General features: G+C 38.4%; 1 protein-coding gene and 1 non-coding gene across 8 annotated transcripts in view; one reads left to right on the top strand and one right to left on the bottom strand.

Annotated features, from left to right (window-relative positions):
* Positions 1-22,163, bottom strand: part of HIVEP1 (HIVEP zinc finger 1) — a 145,969-nt gene that overhangs the window by 100,866 nt on the left and 22,940 nt on the right. The window lies entirely within an intron of this gene.
* Positions 17,789-17,912, top strand: LOC118725124. The gene has a single exon (XR_004989866.1). It is a non-coding gene; the product is annotated as a small nucleolar RNA SNORA28 (small nucleolar RNA).

Raw genomic sequence — 22,163 nt, 5'->3', positions numbered from 1 at the left:
ATAGCAACTGTCGAAAACAGGATAGTGTTTCTCCAAAAAATTAAAAATAGAACCACTTTTTAACCCAGCAATCCCGAGAGGTAATATATCCGAAGAAACCCAAAACACTATTTCAAAGGAATGTATGCACTCCTATGTTCATCAACATTATTTACAATTAGTGACCAGTGCACAGATTCGTACACATTGAAAGGAAATTAATTAGAAGATTCATGTGGTAAATACATTATTACAAAAAATTACATGTCAAAATAGTATCTTTATACATAAAAGCCTAATCAACAGTCAGAGGTAGTTTTGATGCACTCTGACCACCAGAGGACAGATGCTCAAAGCAGGAGTGAAAACCGCAGTCATGGAAACATGAAACAGACTGATGAATCCCAGAGGGAAGGGGAAGAGGGCGGGAAGAAATTAACCAAATACCTTATATGCATACTAGAAGCCCAGTGCTCAGATTTGTGCTTCGGTGGGGTCCCTTGGCTTGGCCTGCAGGAATCAGGCTGAAACTGTCCCGATGCATGGAATCATTCACCAGTGGGGTATCTTGGCCTGGCCTGCAGGGATTAAGCTGAAACGGGCACTATGACATCCCCTGAGGGGTCCTGGATTACAAGAGGACATAGGCCAGGCTGAGGGACCTCACAGATGCACAAATCTGTGCACTGGACCTCTAGTATATAATATAGTATTATAAAATTAAAACATGCGTTCGATTGGCACCCCCAGGAGTTTTATTTGTATCAGGCATGTGCGACTCAACGTTTATTTTAAAATTACCAGTGCACATCGTATGTACAGGCAGGTAGGTCGGTCAGATGGGCAACAAATAAATAGTAATTTGGTTCACAATGAATGTCAGCAAAGACAACCAAATTTACAATCAACAATGACAGATCGAAATACATGTGTGGGATTGGCATGAGCAAGAGCTTTAAATGTATCGCATATGCATGAGTCAACGTTTATTTTTAAATTACCAGTGCACATCGTATGTACTGGTCAGTTGGTCAGAAGGTCAGGCGGATGAAAGGTTAGTCACGTAGTATTTTATATACATATACTAAAGGCCCAGCACACAAAATTATGCAGGTAGGGTCCCTAGGGCCTAGCCACCTGCGATCATGGCCATCTTCTGCCCATTGACCAGTCCTCAGGCTGAATGCTGCAGCTGCCCAAGGGCTATCTGGCCATTGGGATCACCAGTTCATCCCTGGCTGTTCACAGCTCAGGCAACTTCACCTCCATGCACATGTGTCGGGCCAACTGCTGATGGAACGCGCTGCCTGCTCGGGGCCGTTCACATGGGTGCCACCACCACTGCCTCTGGGGCTTGAGGCACTGACAGAAGCTGTGGGGTGTGCCTGTGACCTACCCGCCATGGCGTGCGCAGCCCGAACAGGCAGTGTGTTCCATCAGCAGCTGGCCAGGCACACACACATGGAGGTGAAGTTGCCAATGCCTGCTTTCCAGAAGGCCTGAGCCCATGAACAGCCAGGGATGAGCTGGTGATCACAACAGCCTGACAGCCAGCCTGGTCCTCTCACCACGCACCGGATTCCCTGATTCACCATCACTGATCCATCAGAACCTGCAGAACGGGGGCAGGGTCCAAGAGGTCAGCGATTCAGCCTTCTCGTCAGTCTCTCATGGGCCAAGAGGGCAGGGACCAAGAGGTGCTCAATGTACTTCATGGTGACTGGTCGTTTGATCGTCATGGTTGACATGGACACTGGCTTTTTATATATATAAATAGCCAAGATCTTGAGACAGCCCAAATGCCCATCAGTAGATGAGTGGATAAAAAACTATAAGGGTCAAGATGGCCACTGACAAGAATGTAATGAAAGAGTGTGTGTGAGTGAGTGAGTGAAGGACCGAAAGAGGAGTGTGCAGACTTGTGTGGGATAAGTGTGTGTGATGAGGGACAGTTAGAACCTACAGGACATTTGGGGGTTGGTCAAACAAGCTCTCTTAGATGGGAAGCCCCCACTACCACTGCAAGCACTCCTGGGGGCTTAAAGAGAAACCACGCCATTTTGAAGGGGAGAGCTACTGTGATTAGGAGCCCAGCCTCACCATTACCCAGACTGACCTTAGACACCACTCAATACCCTAAACCCACTCCAGCCAAAGACCTACTACTGCAGCTGCAGACCCACGGACCTGGGGACTCCAGCTTCCTCAGTTGCAGGCTGCTTTGAGTCCCAGAGTGCACAGCCTTCCCTCAGACCTGTCACTGTGTGCAGAGGCTCTGCAACTTCCAGTGCCTGGACTCTCTGGTAACTCTCGGGGCACATGACAGTCCCACAGACTAGCAACAGTGGGCACAGGCCCCGGACTTCCTGGAGCCTGGACTCTCTGGTGACTCGCGAGGTTTGAGACCCTTCTGCTGACCCACTGCTGTGGGAACAGATCTCATGCTTCCCAATGCTTGGGCTCCCCAGTAACTCTTGGGGCATACACCACTACAACCGGCCCACTGCTACAGCCCCAAGCCCCATGCATTCCAGTGCCTGAGCTCCCCGGTGATTCTTGGGGCATAAGACCCTTGCACTGCCACACCACCATAGCCAAAGGCCCTGCGCACCCTGGCATCTGAGCACTCCAGTGACTCTCAGGGTGCGCAACCCTCTCGCTAAGCCCTCCACTTTAGCCATAGGCCTCACACAACTTGATGCCTTCGATGATAGCAAAAATAGGATATAAAAACAAAAACAAAAACAATCCCCAAAGAAAAGAAAGGAGGAATAAAAAAAAAAAAAAAGAACTAAATTAAATGGAGGCAAGCAGTATGTCAGAAAAAGAATACAGAGTAAGGGTCATTTAGATCATAAACTAGATACATGAGAAAATTAACAACTTATGTAAGATCCAAGAGGAAATCAAAAATTATATAGCCACAATAAAAAACATGATGGAAGATTTCAACAGTGGACTAGAAGAAGAGGAAAACCCAATTAGTGAGTTAGAAGACAGGGTAGAGAGAGAGTTTTGGGACAACATGAAATGGAGTAACATATGTATAATAGGTGTGCCAGAAGGACAAGAAGAGGAACAAGAATTATAAAACCTATTTAAAGAAATAATGACAGAAAAATTCCCTGATTTAAAAAAGAAAAAAGTAATAAAAGCAGAGCCAAAAACAACATGAACCCAAAAAGACTAACAGCAAGATACATCATAATTACAATGGCAAAGGTTAATTACAAAGTGAAAATCATGAAGGCTGCAAGAGAGAGAGTTAGCGATAAAGGATGTCCCATTAGATTATAAAATGATTTCTCAACAGAAACACATCAGGCCAGAGGGAATGAATGGAATGAAGCATACAAAGTGATGCAAAGCAAGGACTGAATCCAACAATACTCTATCCAGCAAGGCTATTATTCAAAACTGAAGAGGAAATCAGGAACATTACAGACAAAAAAACAAACAAACAAACAAACAAAAAAAAAAAAAAAAACCACTAAGGAAGTTTATTATTACCAAGCCAGCAATGTCAGAAATGCTAAAGGAACTGTTGTACAAAGAAAAAATAGAAAGGGAAGAAGGAACAAGGGCATAAAGAATAGAAATGGCTACAAAGTACCAATCAATAATAACCTTAATCGTAAATGGACTAAATGCTCCAAACAAAAGACATAAAGTGGCTAAATAGGTAAGAAAACATGACCCATATATATGCTATCTGCAAGAGACCAACCTCAGAACAAGGGACTCACACAGATTGAAAGTGAAGGGATGGAAAAGTACAGGTCATGCAAATGGAAATGAAAAAAAGCTGGGGTAGCAATACTTATATCAGACAAAATAGACCTCAAAGTGAAGGCTGTTAACAAGATATAAGGATTGCCACTACATAACATTAAAGGGAATGATACAAAAAGATGTAAATCTGGTAAACATATATGTACTCAGTGTGGGAGTACCCAAATACATAAAAAAAATCTTCTAGAAGATATCAGGGGAGAGACTGACAGCAATATAATCATAGTAGGAGACTTTAATAGCCCATTGACATCACTGGATAAATCCTCTAAACAAAAACATAAATCCTAAATGACTCACTATATCAGATGGACTTTAATCGACATTTTCAGAACATTTCGCTGCAAAGCTACAGAATATACATTCTTCTTAAGTACACATGGGACATTTTCAAAGATAGAGCACATAATGGGACACAGGCAAAGAAGATTGAAATCATATCAAGCATCTTCTCAGATCACAATGGCAAGCATTATCCTAATCCTAAAACAGGACAAAGACACTCAAAGAAAGAGAATTACAGGCCAATATCTCTGATGAGTAAAGATACTAAAATCTAAAACAAAATTCTAGCAAATTAGATCCAACATTACATTAGAAAGATCATACAAAATGACCAAGTGTGATTTATTCTGGGAATGCAAGGATGGTATAACATCCCCAAATTAATAAACCTGATATATCACATAAACAAATTGAGAGACAAAAATAACAGAATCAGATCAAGTGATGCAGAAAAGCATTTGACAAAATCCAACACCCTTTCTTGATAAAAACTCTCAGCAAAGTGGGAATAGAGGGGTCATACTTAACATAATAAAAGCTTTATATGACAAATTTACAGTGAACATCATATTCAATGGGCAAAAAATAAAACTATTTCCCCTAAGAACAGGAACAAGACAGGAATGCCCATTCTTACCACTTCAATTCAACATAGTACTGGAAGTGCTAGCTATAGTGATCAGACAAGAATAAAAAATAAAAGGCATTCAAATTGGAAAAAATAAGTAAAACTGTCATTATTTGCAGATGACATGATATTCTACATAGAAAACCCTAAAAACTTAATAAAAAAAAAATACTAGATTTAATAAATGAATTCAGCAATGTAGCAGGACACAAAATAACACCCAAAAATATATGGCCTTTTTATATACCAATAATGAACTCACAGAAAGAGAAAAAACAAACAACAATCCCATTTATCATTGCAACAAAAAAAATTAAGATACCTAGGAATAAATTTAACTAAGGAGATAAAAGACCTGTACTCAGAAAACTATGGGGCATTGAAAAAAAACATAGAGGAAAACATAAGAAAAAAAAAAAAAAAGGGAGAATATACCATGTTCATGCACTGGTAGAATCAACATCATTCAAAGTCCATACTACCCAAAGTAATCTATAGATTTAATGCAATACCCATTAAAATACCAACAGCATATTTCACATACCTAGAACTCTCCAAAAATTAATCTGGAATAAAAAATACCCCAAATAGCCTCTGCAATCTTGAGAAGGACAAACAAAAAGTTCCATCAAGTTGATATCAAGCTATATTACAAAGCATCTGTTCTCAAAATTTCCCAGTACTGACACAAGAACAGACTTGTAGACTAATGGAATAGAACAGAGAACCCGGAAATTGACCTAAGCCATTATGCTTAATTAATATCTGACAAAGGAGACAAGAGCATACAATAGAATCAAGACAGTCTCTTTAATAAATGATGTTGGGAAATTGGACAAATATGTTCCAAAAAAAAATGAAACTAGAACACCATCTTAGAACATATTCTATATAATAAAAGCCTAATATGCAAACCTGGGGTGGTTATTTGACTGAGAGTTGGGACCCTTCACTATGACGTGCACTGAGCAACAGGAGATACATGGCATGTGTCAGCGATGTGGCACTGGCAGCAGGTGGCAGTGAAGGTGCTGCCAACCGCAATTGGCTCTGATAAATGCGGGACCACGGCAAGATGATAGAGCAGGTGAACAGGAGGAGCCAGGTCAAGGCGCGTACAAGCAGAGGCCCAATCGCCCCGCAGACAGTGACCAGCGGCAGTGACGGGGCCGGGGCTGATTGGTCACCCTTAAGTGCCCTCCCCTACTCACCTGGTCACCCCTAACTGTCCTCCCCTGCAAGCCTGGTCACCCTTAACTGCCCTCCCTTGCCAGCCTGGTTCAGGATCAAACCTAAATGGGCAGTCAGACATCCCTTGAGGGGTCCCAAATTGGAGAGGGTACAGGCTGGGCTGAAGGACACACACCCCCTCCCTGTGCATAAATTTCATGCACCAGGCCTCTAGTATATATAATAGAAACTTAATAAATATTGGTCATTATTATATACAAAATATTACTGTATGGTTAACTTTGAAAATACTACTCAAGTTTAGAATATCAAAGTGTTTGCAAATACAGGGGAAAAAACAAAAACAAAAACTTGAACACAATCTAAAAGTCCATAAAATCTACAAAATAGTTCAGATATTCAGGACAAAAAAAAAAAAAGTAAAATTTTTCCAGTTTCTCTGTCACTTAAATCATTAAAAATGCTCCTGGTGAAGTCTCGGTAATTTAAATTACATGTATTTTGTCTCTTTGGCCAATGTTTCACAAAAGATACTTAACATTCTTTTGAAAATCACATTCATTTATAAACAGAATCTTCAGGTACTAAAAATAAAAATTAACCGCTGGGTTTCGAATTAGTGGATTTACAAAGAACCATTGTACACCATGGCTTTCTGATCTTTGTATATGCCATAATCAAGTTTTTATTAGGCTTGTTTGCACCAACACAGATATTACAGAATTCATTTAGTAGGTATGCACTGTTAAAATTATAATGCACTTTTAATTGTTAATAAATGAGGGTTGAGTTCTGTTATAAAAAGTGTTTATACGCTATAAATACCATAGCTAACACAGGCTCCAAGGCTAGGTAGGCCAATCATCACTGGCACCAGTCTCTTCACATAAAGGGGTACGCTTCATTAGCAAGCATTAGCTCACCATGAGTTTCCTGATAAAAATAACTGCTAGATCAAGGCTGTACCCACTGCACAATCCCAAGGGACCCATTCGCATACTCTTTAGGAGTTGGCAGCACAGGGGCCCTGGGCCACCTTGCCACGGTGACAGGAACCTTGAAAAATGTGCTTGACTCATGAAATGTTAAAGGAAGTGTACAAATCAAATAAATCTCCCCTAGCATGCCCCACCTTCCTTTCAGATTAATCTGACATGTCAGGAGCCAATTCTAATGTAGAACAACTCTTCCCTGCTCCTCTATCTTCCAAGCAATTATTGGGACCAGGGGCTGAGTTGCTTGTCTGAGGTGGATGATGGATTTATTTGCATCCACATACATGTCCAATCTGACTTCTGGACAATGGTATGTATAAAAAAGCCCAGTAGATAACAGGATTAGACACAAGAGATGAATGTACTAAAAGAAAGCCAAGATCCACACAGTGTTTCATCACCCCAGTGATCTCATTAGCCTAGTGTTCTCAATAACTCAGCTAAATAGCCACAGAAGCTTTAATAAGCTGGAAAATAAAGATGACTCTCTCACAAAGCAAATTCAACTTAGCTGCACAGATGATTACAGGTAAGCATCACAGTGGAGGCTCTAGAATGATTGTATAGGAAGGAGGAAGGGCCAGTCGACTTGAAACACGTAACTACAAACTGTACTTGCACAGCAAGCACAAGGCTAAAGTCAGAGACATGTAGTCAGAGACATGTGGTTAGGGGGAGCCAATGAGGAGATGAGACAGGAGAGGGTTGGGGTGAAATAGAGTGGAATGAGGTAATGTAGGGTGGGCCCTAAAGCTTCCAGAGGTATATTTTGGTGCCTGCCCTTAGTCCCCAATTAAAAAGCTGCAATTTTAAAATTGAACTGTATTTTTTTGTTTAGAAATGAGAATATATTTCCCATTAGAAAAAATATATACATGTTGGTGGTTTGTTGTCTAGCTCATTTTAAAAGTCCATAAGTTTGCCCTCCAGAGTGATAAAACTTAATACATATCCCAATTATTTATTTTAACAATATTTTGAGGGGAAGGCAAATTCATTTAGAATTCTTGTTCAGGAAGCCAGAAACTCATTTTCTAGGCCTACCATTCAGGGTGCTAAAATAGTAGTCTTAATAGGGGCAGGCCCAACCCAATGAATGCTTAACTTACATGTATGGGGCATTACACACACACACACACACACACACACACACACACACACACATACTCTCCCAAATATATATATAAATAGAGAAAATGGTATAACCACACATCTTCTACAATTTCCCATACTCCACCACCCCCTTGGACTGCTCTGAAGCACAACTCTGTGGGAAATCTTGTTTGACATATTAATTGAAGTACATGGCATTTAAAGAATAGACAACAGACTTGTTAGAAATCTCACAAAGCCTAGAACAATCTCTAACTAAAATATTCTAGAAATGTAAGTAATAATATAACAAGAAAATATTGGTAAGTGTCTAGTTCAAAAGGAACCTCTTCTGCACTTGATACTGAAGCAACCAACACTTCCCAAGCTACAACCAAATCCAGTAAAATGGGAAATGCTGGCTGTCATATGACACTCACAGGCATCCGACAGCACAGGATATGCCTAGCTAATTGAACATTTTTTAAGGAAAGAGAGTAGCTAAAAACAGACTTTACAATAAAAATTTAGGATATTTAAAGCAAACATTAAGAAATGTGATTTTTTTAAAAGGACAGTGAAGCTTAATTTACCCTTTTAGAATTTAAAACTCACTAACAAGCTAATGTCAAAAAATAGTATGGTATTAGCACAGAAGTAAGTTAGTAGACCAGGCCAGGAGTCCAAGAATACAGGACAATTCTGTGAGGAAAAGATTCATTTAGTAAATAATCCTGGCAAAATGACTTTATTTCTAGGAAAAAATAGATCCTCTACCTCACAATATATACAAGTAAATTAAAGATTTAAATACAAGAAACATCACATTATACTGAAATTCAAGGCATCAATCATAACAGAAATCATTATTTTACATGCAACTGAAAAAAATACACTACCAGTTAAAAGAGAACCAATCTAAAAGAAAGCAAGTTAACATGAAGAGGTAATAGAGGATAAAAGAGAAACAACAAATAAATATATTAACAAGTCACCATTTTTCACCCTTACAGGTAGCTATAGGTGAAATCCAGTGACAATGAAGATAACGAGGAAAAGGGAGAAGAGGTGCTGCTACAAATTCTTCATCCAGAAATCTAGTCATTTTTATTAAAACTAGAGGCCAAATGCACAAATTCGTGCATAGGCACGGTCCTGGGGGGTGGGGGGTAATGCAGGAATGGGAGCCAGGGCACAATCAGCCCTCAGGGTGAACAGTGAGAAGCCCTTGCCAGGCCCGGGATCCAGATCTGTCCTTCTGACGTTCCCGCCAGTTGTTGGGAGCCACCTAGCTGCCGCTTTTGTATCTTTTCTTCCTTATGGAGTGTCTAGGGAGGGGAAGTGGCCACAGTGCTGGAGGCTGACTTCCAAGAGGCAGGGGATGCTGTTGGGATCGCACTGGTCTGTTGGAGTCTGACCCATTCTCCAGAGATTGGACATGCAGGACTACTGAGGGAGTGGATACCTCTGGGCCAGTGGGCCTCAGGGACAGGTCTGCCAGTTGAGCAGCATTGCTGCTGTGGGAGTGCAGTAGCCACCAGGGGACAGCTCCTGCATTGAGTGTCTGCTCCCTGGTGGTCAGTGCATGTCATAGCGACCAGTCATTCCAGGCATTTGGTCACTTGAGCTTTTATATATAGATATAATACTGTGGATGTGCTTTGACTTAGTAATTATAATTTGGGAATCTATCCTATAGGAATAAAAGTATTAAAAATCAGTAAATAAAATGTACATGCCAAGCATGTTTACAGCAGCAGTTTGTAATTGGCAAAAACAAAATCAACTTATCCTATATTATAAAAACCTAATATGCTAAGTGTCTGGCCATTTGACTGTTTGACCAGGAGGTAGATGTTCCAACCAGTAGGTTAGCTTGCTGCTGGGGTCCGGCCAATCAGAACTGGGCAAGACAGGCTGGACATGCCCTGGAGCCCTCCTGTGGTTCCTCCCCAGACGAATGATAGTGCACCAGTGGGGTCCCTCCGCCTGTCCAGCGCCCTCTCGTAATCCAGGACCCTTCTCGCAATCCAGGAGAGCTGGTTTTGGCCCAATCCCCACAGGCCAGGCTGAGGGATCCCACTGGTGCATGAATCCGTGCACTGGGCCTCTAGTGTGTTCAATAAAAAATAATGCAATTAGGTAAATCTGTATTTTAGATTATATAACTAATTCAACTATGCATCATGATCTCTATGTGATGAGCTTATGTCCACATCAAACTATTGAATAGAAAAGAGCAAACTAAAATGTAATGTACATATTATCCCATCATTTTGTTTTTAAAAAAATGAGCAAACCTCTCTGAGTATTTACTTCTAAAGACAGAAAGATGTAGGAGATACAGCAAGCTGCTAACAGTTCAAAGGGAGAAAGACAGGCCCAAATGATCTACGGGTCCACTGCCCAATCAATTAGGTCTTTTACCTGAATGAATAAATTAGAATTCCCTTTCTGCCTTAAAAGAAGCATATCCTACTCTGCTACCCTTTTCCAGGTCAGAATATTTAGATCTGAGATACTACTCCACTTCTATCTAGCCACTGTATGTTTTCTAAGTCTTTGGTTAGGGTTGTGTTTCTTACGTAAAAACTAAGAAAACTGAATTACATAATCATTTTCAATATTCTACTCTTTTTTTTTAACTGACAAAAGTATAATCTTTCAGTTGTTTACATGATTTATTCTTCAATAAAACACAAACTACCATAAAATGGACAAAACACAATTCTTTCTTTCTCCTTCTCAACACAAGTTCAAAGAAGATACAATGGAAATGTATGAAAATAAAAGAATTCATTTCTGTCTGAGAAAATGTCTCCATAAATTAAATTGTTTAGGGGTAGCACAAGTTGTGAGGCAGAGAATCAAGTATCCGCAATCTCACTCTCTGGGTTCAAGATCAGTCGGTAAGGTGCAATTTAAAAGCATATTTAAGTTCTAGTCTTTAAAACAAATGTGCGTACAGGCAAGTCACTTGCAATGCCTCTGGAAGCAAAGTATTATATATACACTGACCCTAATTACGGACAAGCCACAAATAAAGTTTTAAAAATTCAATTCACACAAGTTTTCTGCATCGAGCAAAACGTTATAAAAATTGAATGTTTTTTGCTTCATTCATAAAGAACATTGAACAATCAGTATGTTAAACACACTACTTTTCTCCAGTTGTCTATAGTTTGTTTCTAGAAAGAACAAAATACTGTGGTAGTCTCAAAATCTATGGGTAATTTAAATCAATATTCAACATTTAAGAAGCTATATAAATCCACACATTTCTTTAGAAAGAAAAGAATCAGATCAATGATTCTTTGCTTTGTGAAAGAACTAATTTCTTAAAAGAAAAAAATTATTTAATTTTTTTTATCTTCTAAGAGAATTATCTTCTGTGAACATCATAAAGGATTTGCACCACCTGGTGGAAAAGCAAAGATTCAAACACAGTTAAATCTCTTTATTACAGAGCATTTCTTAGGTTTTCTTGGATCAAAAGTCCTCTTAGGACCCTGATGAAAGCCCTGGGTCCCCTCCTATCCAAAGCAGGCCACTGCATGCATACGCACAGCAGGTGCACATTCAAACAAGCAAATGATAAGTACTTTCAACAACTCCTGCATCCAGCAATAGAAAACATTCATCTTTCCTTTGGTTTATACTTCCTCTTAGCTGCCCAGAATCTGAATCCTTACTCCAGAGTTGGAAAATCCACTACTTGGGGTGTCCTACTGAGCAGCCAAGCCCTGTTTCCTCTCCCCCCAGAGCCACAAGGCCAGATGCTCTCCCTCCCTGAAGTCTGGCCACAGGGTGTGTTCAGGCAACGAGTGGGTGCTCCAGCACACTGTACCCACGGCAGATCACTCAGAGGGCTGGTGCTCCCCACCACAGGCTGCTCAAGATCCAATAGTGCTCCTTGCCAAGATTCTGCATGTTTTAGTGGCACAAACAGCTTCATATCTGTCTTTTAAAAATAGATGTTCACTTGTGTTGGCCATTATGTGAGCTATCCACTATACTTCCAATGAATTCCTTTTCTGAGGCAGAGTCTATTTTCTACTCTTTTGCAATCACAAATTTCCAGTTTATTATAAGCCTCTCATCTCCAATCAACCAATCCTATGGCCCTCTTACTAACCTGGAGCCAATGGATGAAATGAGATTTAAAGGGCTATTGGAAAATGAAGGTAAGGGAGACAGGATGACCACACAAATGCAGAATATTGTTATCAGAATTTAAGCAGGATTCCTATAAGCCACCCCAAAGAGGCTTGTTTATCAGGGTAGCTTTCATATGGCTCTAGCTGGTATTGACACAACCGGCATGGTTTTAACCAAAGGACTGGCAAACATTTAATGAAAGAAAACTGGTAAAGAAAAGCTAAGTGTCATAGAAACAAAGCACAAAGCCCATCAATAGGATATAAGCTTTTTTTTTTTTTTTTTAATCACCAGAGCAGGTCTGTGTCTTCCCTTTAGGGATGCTACATGAGCAGAAATATATCAATACTCCCTATGACCAAGCATTCCAATTTGAAAAAGGCAACCCTAATTTTCAAAATTATCTCAGAATTCCTTTAACTAAAATAAAAATAAGTCTAAATCCTTTCAGTTCAGATAAATATATGACAAAGAGCAAGAAATGATAAATAATTTGCCCAAAGACACACTGCTAGTTTCTGGTGAGAGTTAGGACCCAGAGGTAACAAAATTTATTTTATATGCCAGTTATTCTACTAAGTATATTAAATATAGCATATGTTTACTAGTAATCCTCATCACAAACCAATGATGGATATATCTTAGTCATTTTATAACAGACAATGAGGGTCAGAAGTTAAATGCTTCATCCACATAGCTCTTAAGAAGCAGAGTAGAGATTCAAAACTCTGTTAATTTCTAAAATTCATGATAGTCTGTTCCTTTCCCAGCTTTATGGTTTGGGGGATAGAGTGAAGAGGGGGGAATGTTCTTAACTTTCTGTGTATGCTATATTTGTCTCTGCAATCTGGTAAAATCTATGGTCCTCTTAAAGAGTGTTTTTATTAAATGCCTAAAACATGTACAATAAAAAATAAATAAAAAACCAATTACACCAAAATACAGTTCTCAAACATTAAAAAATACATTTGAGAAATTGTGTTACCTCTGCTTCTTTATGAGGGAAGGCATCTAGTGACTACTGTTATTTGCTTTCAATAGAAAGGACATTGTTAGATCAAAGCATTAAAGCACAGTACATGGTATAATGTCCTAAGAGATAAACCATGTTTCTTAATTGTTCTATATAGCATGCTTTAAAAACAAACAATAAATGGTAGGACTTATCATTTAGATTTTATAATGTTAGAGAATTTAAAGAAAATAATACTCACTACAACCTCTTACCATATTTTTCCGTGTTATAAGACATCCCATGTTTAAAACACCCCATGCATAAGACACCCCTCACCCCCAACTATTCCAACCCAAACTTAAGAAATCAGTATTTTAAACATTTTGCTGGTTTTCCTTTTAAGGCCTTCTTTTTTTCTTTTTCTTTTTTTTTTTCTTTTTTTTTTTTTGGCATCTTAAGGAGTTGTTCTTCCTGTTTTCTCCACTGTCTGATCTTGCACTCAGTGAGAGGAGATCAAAATTATCTCTCTGCATCTCTATTTCCATGCATAGCTGATTAATTATGTTCTGTTTGAATTTTTCAAAGTAAGACAATCGCTTACTGGTATTTTATCTGTTTATTTTTTGACATCTTTATGGGATCAGAACACTCCCGTCCCTGCTGCATCTGCACACTCTGCACCTCCACCTCCAATTACAGCATCTGCTGGTATCAGTAACAATGAGGCTCCTGATTGGATGAAGCCTATTTGACAAGGTATGGGCAGCTATGCACCCGTGCAGCTCCCTCCTCGGCTGACTTCCACGTATAAGACGCCCCTTGATTTTCAGTCTAACAATTTTAGAAAAAAATAGTGCCTTATACACATAAAAAAATGGTACATACACAGGATACTTTCCTACAATATCCAATAAGAGTTGTTTCCAACCACATAAAACTGTATTATCCATAAATACAAGGTGGGGCAAACGTAGGTTTATAGTTGTTCATATGGAAAATAATAAAATTAATAAATAACAGTAAAATAATAAAATCTGTGTTTTGCATACTCACAACTGTAAACCTACTTCTGCCCCACCCTGTGTGTTCATATTCAGCCATAACCTACATCTCAGCAATAAAATGCAGAAAGGACTAGTTTAATAGATCAGGAGTCAAGAACATTTAATTTTTGCCACTGATTCATGTACAGCCTCAAGACAATCAATATATGAATGACCACTATAGCAAATACACAAATGTATACAGATAAGTGTGTTTTGATTCTGTGCACTTCATTTGTGTTTGCTAAATAGCCAGACAACCAGAACTGTTCAACAATTATAAGAACAGAGCACAATTAACAAGACCAATAATGTATACTATACTCTGAAAGAAGAAGGGAAGCTGCATGAGGTGAAAATAAGACAAGACAGTCCTTTTCTATCCTTTAAATTGTATATACACCCTCTATGCCCTGGTCTTCACCACCCACTCTATCAAACTCCTCACTGTTAAATTCACCCTGGGAATAAGAAGGTCCTGTAACTACATACATCTCGCCTCTGCTCAGATGATCCTCCCAGATGATCTGGCCAACTTCTAATCTTCTCTAAGACCCCACTCACATATCCTCATCTCTGGAAAGCCACTCTTCTAAAATGTTGTTAGCTCTTTAAGTATCCATCTATCTGCCATATAAAATCACCTAAGAAGCTTCGCATCCCTGGGTTCGAGAGCAGTGCTCAAAACACAGTGTGATGAATTAGACTAAAGAGTCACTTAGCAAATGCTCAATGTCTAAAATAATTTAAAATTCTCATACTGCTGCCACCCAACAAAAGCATTTCCACAAAGACCATATAATTATACATTCTATACTACACATATATTTTAACTATAACAATCATCTTTCACATTTCCACAGGATCTCAAAAACTATTTTAAAAGTCTGTTGGTACAGAGGACCAATTTACTATTATAATTTAAAGGGCATTATCCTACTAAGATAACACTAAAGTGAATATCTCTGGGCAAATATCATTTTGTCACTAATTATTTCTTTGGGATACATTTCAAGAAATAAAATATCTGCATACAGGGGTACAGAGCTTCATGTCATCAACAACAAATGACTACATTGTTCCACACAACCTCAGGATAATTGTTGTAAAAATAAGTGTCAAATGCATTGGTGAATAAAAATTGTTATCTCCACACTGTTCCCATTTTTACATTTTATTACTAAGAGTAATTTTTCCATATATTAGTTCACCATTTATAATTTCCTTTGTCTATTTACCTATTATATCTTCTCATATATTAGAATAAGCTATCTTTTTAATATTAATTTCATCTATCCAGTGTGAGATACATTTTTATTTCTGCATTCTAACTCTATATCTAAGAGAGGAAGCTCTCCAGTGGTCTGAATGTTCTTTTACATTTTCTACTTTTTTCCCCCTACATTTTGATTCATTCATATTCTCTCTCTCTCTCTCTCTCTCTCTCTCTCTCTCTCTCTCTCTCTCTCTCTCTCTCTCTCTCTCATATATATATATATATATATATCGACCTATGAACCAGGAGGTCTTGGTTCCATTTCTAGTCAGGGGACATACCTGGATTGTGGCTACATCCCCAGTGGGGATTATGCAGAAAGCAGTCTATCAGTGATTCTCTCTCATTACTGATGTTTCTATCTCTCTCTCTCTCCCTTCCTCTCTGAAATCAATAAAAAATATATATTAAAAAAGAGAAGAGCATGATCATAATTCTTTCCTAAAACAATAATGTATATAAATTTGAAAAGAATAATGAATTATTTAAATGCTTGTTTTCACTTCAGTAAGTCCTATTAGCAGAATGCTATAGAACAGATATGAATACATTTGGAAAAATTTAGCTGTTCAACTGGACATATTCCAACTTTATTTTTCAAATATCTTGAACACATGATGAACAGCTTTCACTTTCTCAGATTAAATTCTCGGATCAACCTGAGCCAAGACCATATAGTATATATACTCATTCATAGACAGACTCTGCTGTATGTGCTTACATACTTTATATCACTAAAATTAATAATTTTCACATCCATGAGGTGTCAGTAGTTCTTCATACATTTGGTAGCAAGGTCTTGATTCGCACAAATGGTATTTTTTCCAGATCTAACGTGTCCAACCCCTGAGCTTACTCGTGTTTTTTTCTAGGATATTTTTGTTGAGATCCTGTACTTACAGGGCTTTTCCAGTGACATGTTAGGTCAGATGCCACATGGAGCCTAGCCCAAACCTCAAATGGAGAAACCACATAAATTGTCCAAGCTACTCTTAGCCAAGTCTCTCACCACTGAATTCCTCTTTCTTCTCCTCCGGACGCCCAAAATGAAGGGAAATTATTAAAAAAAAAAAAAAAAAAAAAAAAAAGCGTGTGTGTGTGTGTGTGTGTGTGTGTGTGTGTGTGTGTGTAGGTTTTACACACTAAAATGGGGACTCCGAAAATTAGTTCAATTCGACAAAGAAAGTAAATAGAATTCTTGGGGTTTGAGAGTAGCTTTCACATTGAATCAGAAAGCACTACTTCCCTTCTCAATCTCTCCTGGCAGCTCTAGTTGCCCCATGAGACTTACCACTTTGTATGTGTAATGGTCAGGAGCTTGTCTCACCACTCCTATTAAACAGCATGCCTTGAGGATGGCATTTCTGCCACAGTCACTTTGGCATCCTCCACAGCACTCAAAGGGCTTGAAGCCTTGCACAGTTTTCCTGAGTGCACAAGAAAAACTATCCAATCTACACAGAAAAGTCTAAATCCTTACTTCATTTAATAAAACTCTTTTTAAAAATTTAGATACTGCCAAAAATATCATTGCCAAAACTATGGTTTTGAAAGCCTAAGGAAGGAAAAGTAATCATTTTATAAAACCTGCAATAGGCCTGTCTCAAGAGATAGACTTGTATCAATATTTCATTGAAATGATATGCACATTATAACTCCACACTTCATTTTTGCAACAAATGCAGGTGCTAAAAGGCCATTTACAAAATCTGTTACTGAACTATAGAACTGTGGCTGTATCATGTTTGTTAGGGTTGTCATGTATGAGTTGTTAAAACAGACCTCATTCCAGACAGCACAAGGCTGCAACTCCAACTGCAGTGCAGGTTGATTGCCTGTAAAACATCTGCATAATCCCATTCACCATGTAACCAGCAACTTCCTGAGTTCACTTCATCATAAAGAAGTTCTGAATCCCCATTTTCTGTATGTCTAGATTCTGCAATGTCAATATTGTGAAATTTATAGCTATCCAAGTACTTTATTTTCAAGAATTACTTTTGATAAGCACATTATCTACAACAAACACATTCTTTAGAAGAAATTAAAGGATTCTAAAAAAGAAAAGGCAGTGTCTAAAAATTTGATTTTAAAAATGTAATAAAAAATATAAAATATTTTGGCATAAAGTATTTGCTAAAGTTAAGTAAAATGTTAAGAGGAATAGTTAACTTCTCAGTTCTAAGAATCATATGAAAAAGTATGATTATTATTATGAGGATCTGAATTGCCACAATCATATCCTCTCTAAAACAAAAAATGACATTAGAACCTGAAGTAACAAGTTACCAGTTCCTCCACATTAATTTAAATATCATGGGACAGAACTTCCAAGGTCGACCAAAGTGAGCTCTGGTCCAGCAAGACCCAAGAAACTCTCTATATCTCTATTGTAAGCCAGTTTGTGGCAGATGATCCAAACTCTCTAATACAAATTGAACTAACTATAGCAACAAAGTCTAGCCTATTTTGATATGCTCTCCTCTTTTAGACAAGCCATTATATAGACTTAATGTTTAAAAAATATATATATTTATCTCTACAAGAGACCTTGTTTTGACCCTTCCAATCATGTCCTGAATTGTCTAGATAATGAACTACTATTGTTCTTTCAGTTTATAGATCTTCCCATAAGACAATCTTATACACAGTAAATCACTTCACATCATCAATAGGTCCTGAGACTTTAAGCAAAGGATGCTATTAAACCAATGTTACTATAGACTAATAGATATAAACAAGAGTTAAGTTCTCATCAACATTGTAACCAAACTTTATTCAGGGTTTCACTGTATATATGAGCTCACTCACCATAAAGTGGCCATAAAAAGTTTCATTGTCACTTATAACAACATAAAATTTAGATTTTAGAAACAAAATAACTATAAAATATTGGCAACACTGGGATATCTGGAAAGAGCATTGAACCAAAATGTACCCTGAGGAAAATACAGTGTATCCTTCAATTCTATACAAAGTACCAAGATTATTCTATAAAAAGAAAAGAAAACTTAAAAGCAAAGCTAGGTAAAGCAAGAAGTAGATAATCTGATAAAGAAAAAGTTACCAAAACTAAATTCCCAACCACAACATGTTGGGTAGCTATACTACCATTTACTGAATACCTACTACATACCTGGTATTATATCTATGTTCTATTTATTCTTCACAATAAGCCCAGGTAGATACTCTTATTCACAATTTAAGGTGAGGAAGCAGCCGAAACTGATTTGGCTCAGTGGATAGAGCGTCGGCCTGTGGACTGAAAGGTCCCAGGTTCGATTCCGGTCAAGGGCATGTACCTTAGCTGTGGGCACATCCCCAGTAGGGGGTGTGCAAGAGGCAGCTGATCGATGATTCTCTCTCATCGATGTTTCTAACTCTCTATCCCTCACTCTTCCTCTCTGTACAAAATCAATAAAATATATTTTAAAAAATAAATAAATAAAAATAAAGGTGAGGAAGCATAGACTTGGAGGGATCAAATAACCTGCAACTGACAGATCTAGTTAGTCATGGAATCAAAATTCATTTCCAATTCCACAACTCTGAACTCAAAAATCCTTGCTTGCCTTTTTCCCCCATTAAATCACACTTTTAACAACAGAAGCTTGGGTATAAAAGTTATCAGTATAAGTAGTATGAATTGAAAATATCAATAATGGCTGCAACAATATTCTGAAGGCACAATCATCTTACTTTTTATCTTTTAAAAAATAACTAACTAGATTTGGGGCCGAAATGATGGCCCCTATGAGCAGTCCTCAGTAAGAAGCTTGTCCAAATACACTGTGCAGTTTGATGTTCTCAGGCCTGTCCAGGATGGTGCCTGCCAAAAGGATGCTCAGAATACCTTCAGAGAAAATGTAGCAATGGCATATCAAGGATGTTGACAAATCTCCTCCCTAAAACAGAACTTATGTTAAACAAAACTCACAAACGACCAGCTTAGCAGTCTGAAAATCAACCCAAGCCATACACAAATCATGAGCTGTGCTTTTCCATGAACTTCAGGTAAAATCAGTACAAAACAAGCCTATTGCACTACTGCATGAGGATGCTTCCATTCCCTTGCTGCCAGCTCCATCAAGTGTAATAGTTCAACTGAACGGGCTGAGCTGAGAACACTAACAGTTTCACTGCTGGGCCAGGCTCACTAGAAATGGAGCACTGTCCCTTAAAGTGTCAATCCCAGCAACAAGAAAACACAAAGGCTAAAGGTTCTGCTAGCCTGACGCTGAAGACTTGTTAAAAGCAAGAGATCAGGAGACTAGCCATATTTCAACAGGGAGTCTGGGCGGTGAGACAGCCATAGTGCCCTAGAAAAACTCTCTACAGATATCCCAGGGTGACCAAAATTCTGCACATTCATCACATACACCAGAGGGGCTCATACCATCTACATTCCTTGCTGACAGAGATCGCATCTACATACACAAAGATGATACCAGGGGTCCAGCTAAAGGTAAAAGACACAGCAGACATGAAAGTGCCTGAAATATGAATGTGCTCCCCAAATCCACACATGGACCCATTAGCAGAGAGTGAAAGCTTTACTGACTTGAAGTCAACCTCTGACCAATCTTTGGCTGAACAAAAACTATGCTTCGTCAACGGTGAACCCTAAAAAGCTAGGCTTAAAAGCAACAAGAAAACAAATAAAAAACAACACAAGAAAAAAATCAGTACAATTGATGATAGCTCAATGGAGTTTAAGCAATCCAAGGAACAGAGGGGGAAAAAAAGATCAAAGAAAAACTAACAGAGCCTCAGAGAGCTGTAAAACAACATCAAACTTACCAACATATTTGCAATGGAGAAGAGAAAGAAGTGCCAAAAATACCTCAAATATAATGGCCTAAAATTTCCCAAATCTGATAAAGAAGCAAAATAACGAATCTTTATTATCCAAAAAGTTAAACAAAACTCAAAATGGGTTAAATACAAAGAGATACACACCTAAATACATAGTTTTCAAACTGCTCAATGACGAAGAGAAAAACTTGAAAGCAGCAAACAACAACAAAATTCATCATACACAGAGAAGAACATTGTAAACAGCTGGCTTCTCCTCATAAACAATGAAGGCCAGAAGCAATGAAATGACCACAGTGCTGAAAGAGATATGGGAGGGGGGTTATCAGTCAAGAATTGGATAACCAAAAACTACTCTTCAAAACTGAAAAGAGGAAAAAAGACATTCCATTAAGTTTTTTAAAACAGAATATGTTACTAGAAAATGTGCCTTACCAGAAATGCTACACAAAGTCCTTCATGAGACACATGGATGATTAACTTGAATCCACAAGAAGAAAGTAAGTACCAGAAAAGGTAAATATTTAGTTAGATATTAGACACTATTAAGCCCTGGCTGGTGTTGCTCGGTAGTTAGTGTCGGCCCACACACTGAAGTCTCAGGTTCAATTCCCGGTCAAGGGCACATCCCTGAGTTGCGGGTTCACTCTCTGGTCCCGGTCGGGGCACATGCAGAAGGCAACCAGCCTCACATCGATGTTTGTTTGTTTTTTCTCTCTCTCTCTCCCTTTCCCACTCTCTCCCTCCCTTTCCTCCCTTCTACTTTCTATGAAAAGCAATGAAAAACAAAAAAAATATGCTCAGGTGGGGATTAACAACAACAAAAAGAAGACTCTTAATATTTTTCTCATTTCTTCTCAAACTCTTTAGAAAACATAAGATTGCATAATTTAATAATTGTGTATAGAGCTAGGTTTAAAACATACAAGGATCAAACATATATGACAATAAATTGCATAAAGAAAGGGGAAAGAAAAAAAGACAAACTGCCATAGATTATTTGGCTCAGTGGATAGAGCATCAGCCTGCGATCCAAAGGGTTTGATTCCGATCAAGTGCACATGCCCAGCTCGAACCCCAATTGGGGGAAGGCAGGAAGCAGCCAATCAATGATTCTCTCTCATCATTGATGTTTCTATCTCTCTTTCCCTCTCCCTTCCTATCTGAAATTAATAAAAATATCTTAAAGGAAAAGAAAAAGAGACAGCCGAAACCTGTTTGGCTCAGTGGTAGAGCGTCGGTCTGCGGACTGAAAGGTCCCAGGTTCAATTCCGGTCAAGGGCATATACCTTGGTTGCGGGCACATCCCCTGTGCAAGAGGCAGCTGGTCGATGTTTCTCTCTCATTGACGTTTCTAGCTCTCTATCCCTCTCTCCTCCTCTCTGTGAAAAATCAATAAAATATATTTAAAAAAAAAAAAAAAAAGGAAAAGAAAAAGAGACAAACTGGGACAAAGTTTGTATATTTTACCAGAGTTCTGCTAGTATCATTCAGCATTCAGCTAGTAGATAATAATAAACTAAGGTACATATTACACTTTGTAATCACTAAGAAAATTACTCAAAAGTATAGCAAAAATAATAAAAGCAACACAGAAATCAGCCGAGACCGGTTTGGCTCAGTGGATAGGGCGTTGGCTTGGGGACTGAAGGGTCCTGGGTTCGATTCCGGTCAAGGGCATGTACCTTGGTTGTGGGCGTATCCCCAGTAGAGGGTGTGCAAGAGGCAGCTGATCGATGACTCTCTCTCATCGATGTTTCTAACTCTCTATCTCTCTCCATTCCTCTCGGTACAAAATCAATAAAGTATATTTTAAAAAAAATCAACACAGAAATCAAAATTATATAAGAAAATGAACACAAAAGGAAGAAGTAACATACAGATGAACAAAAGTATAAGGCAAATAAAAAAGAAATAGTAGAGCATATTTTTGAATTTGACCCAAAGGCAAGGG

This window comes from Pipistrellus kuhlii, unplaced genomic scaffold (genome assembly GCF_014108245.1).
Source record: "Pipistrellus kuhlii isolate mPipKuh1 unplaced genomic scaffold, mPipKuh1.p scaffold_m20_p_2, whole genome shotgun sequence".
Taxonomy (NCBI): domain Eukaryota; kingdom Metazoa; phylum Chordata; class Mammalia; order Chiroptera; family Vespertilionidae; genus Pipistrellus; species Pipistrellus kuhlii.
Note: the sequence above shows the minus strand (reverse complement) of the source record. Positions and strands in the feature narration are given on the sequence as shown.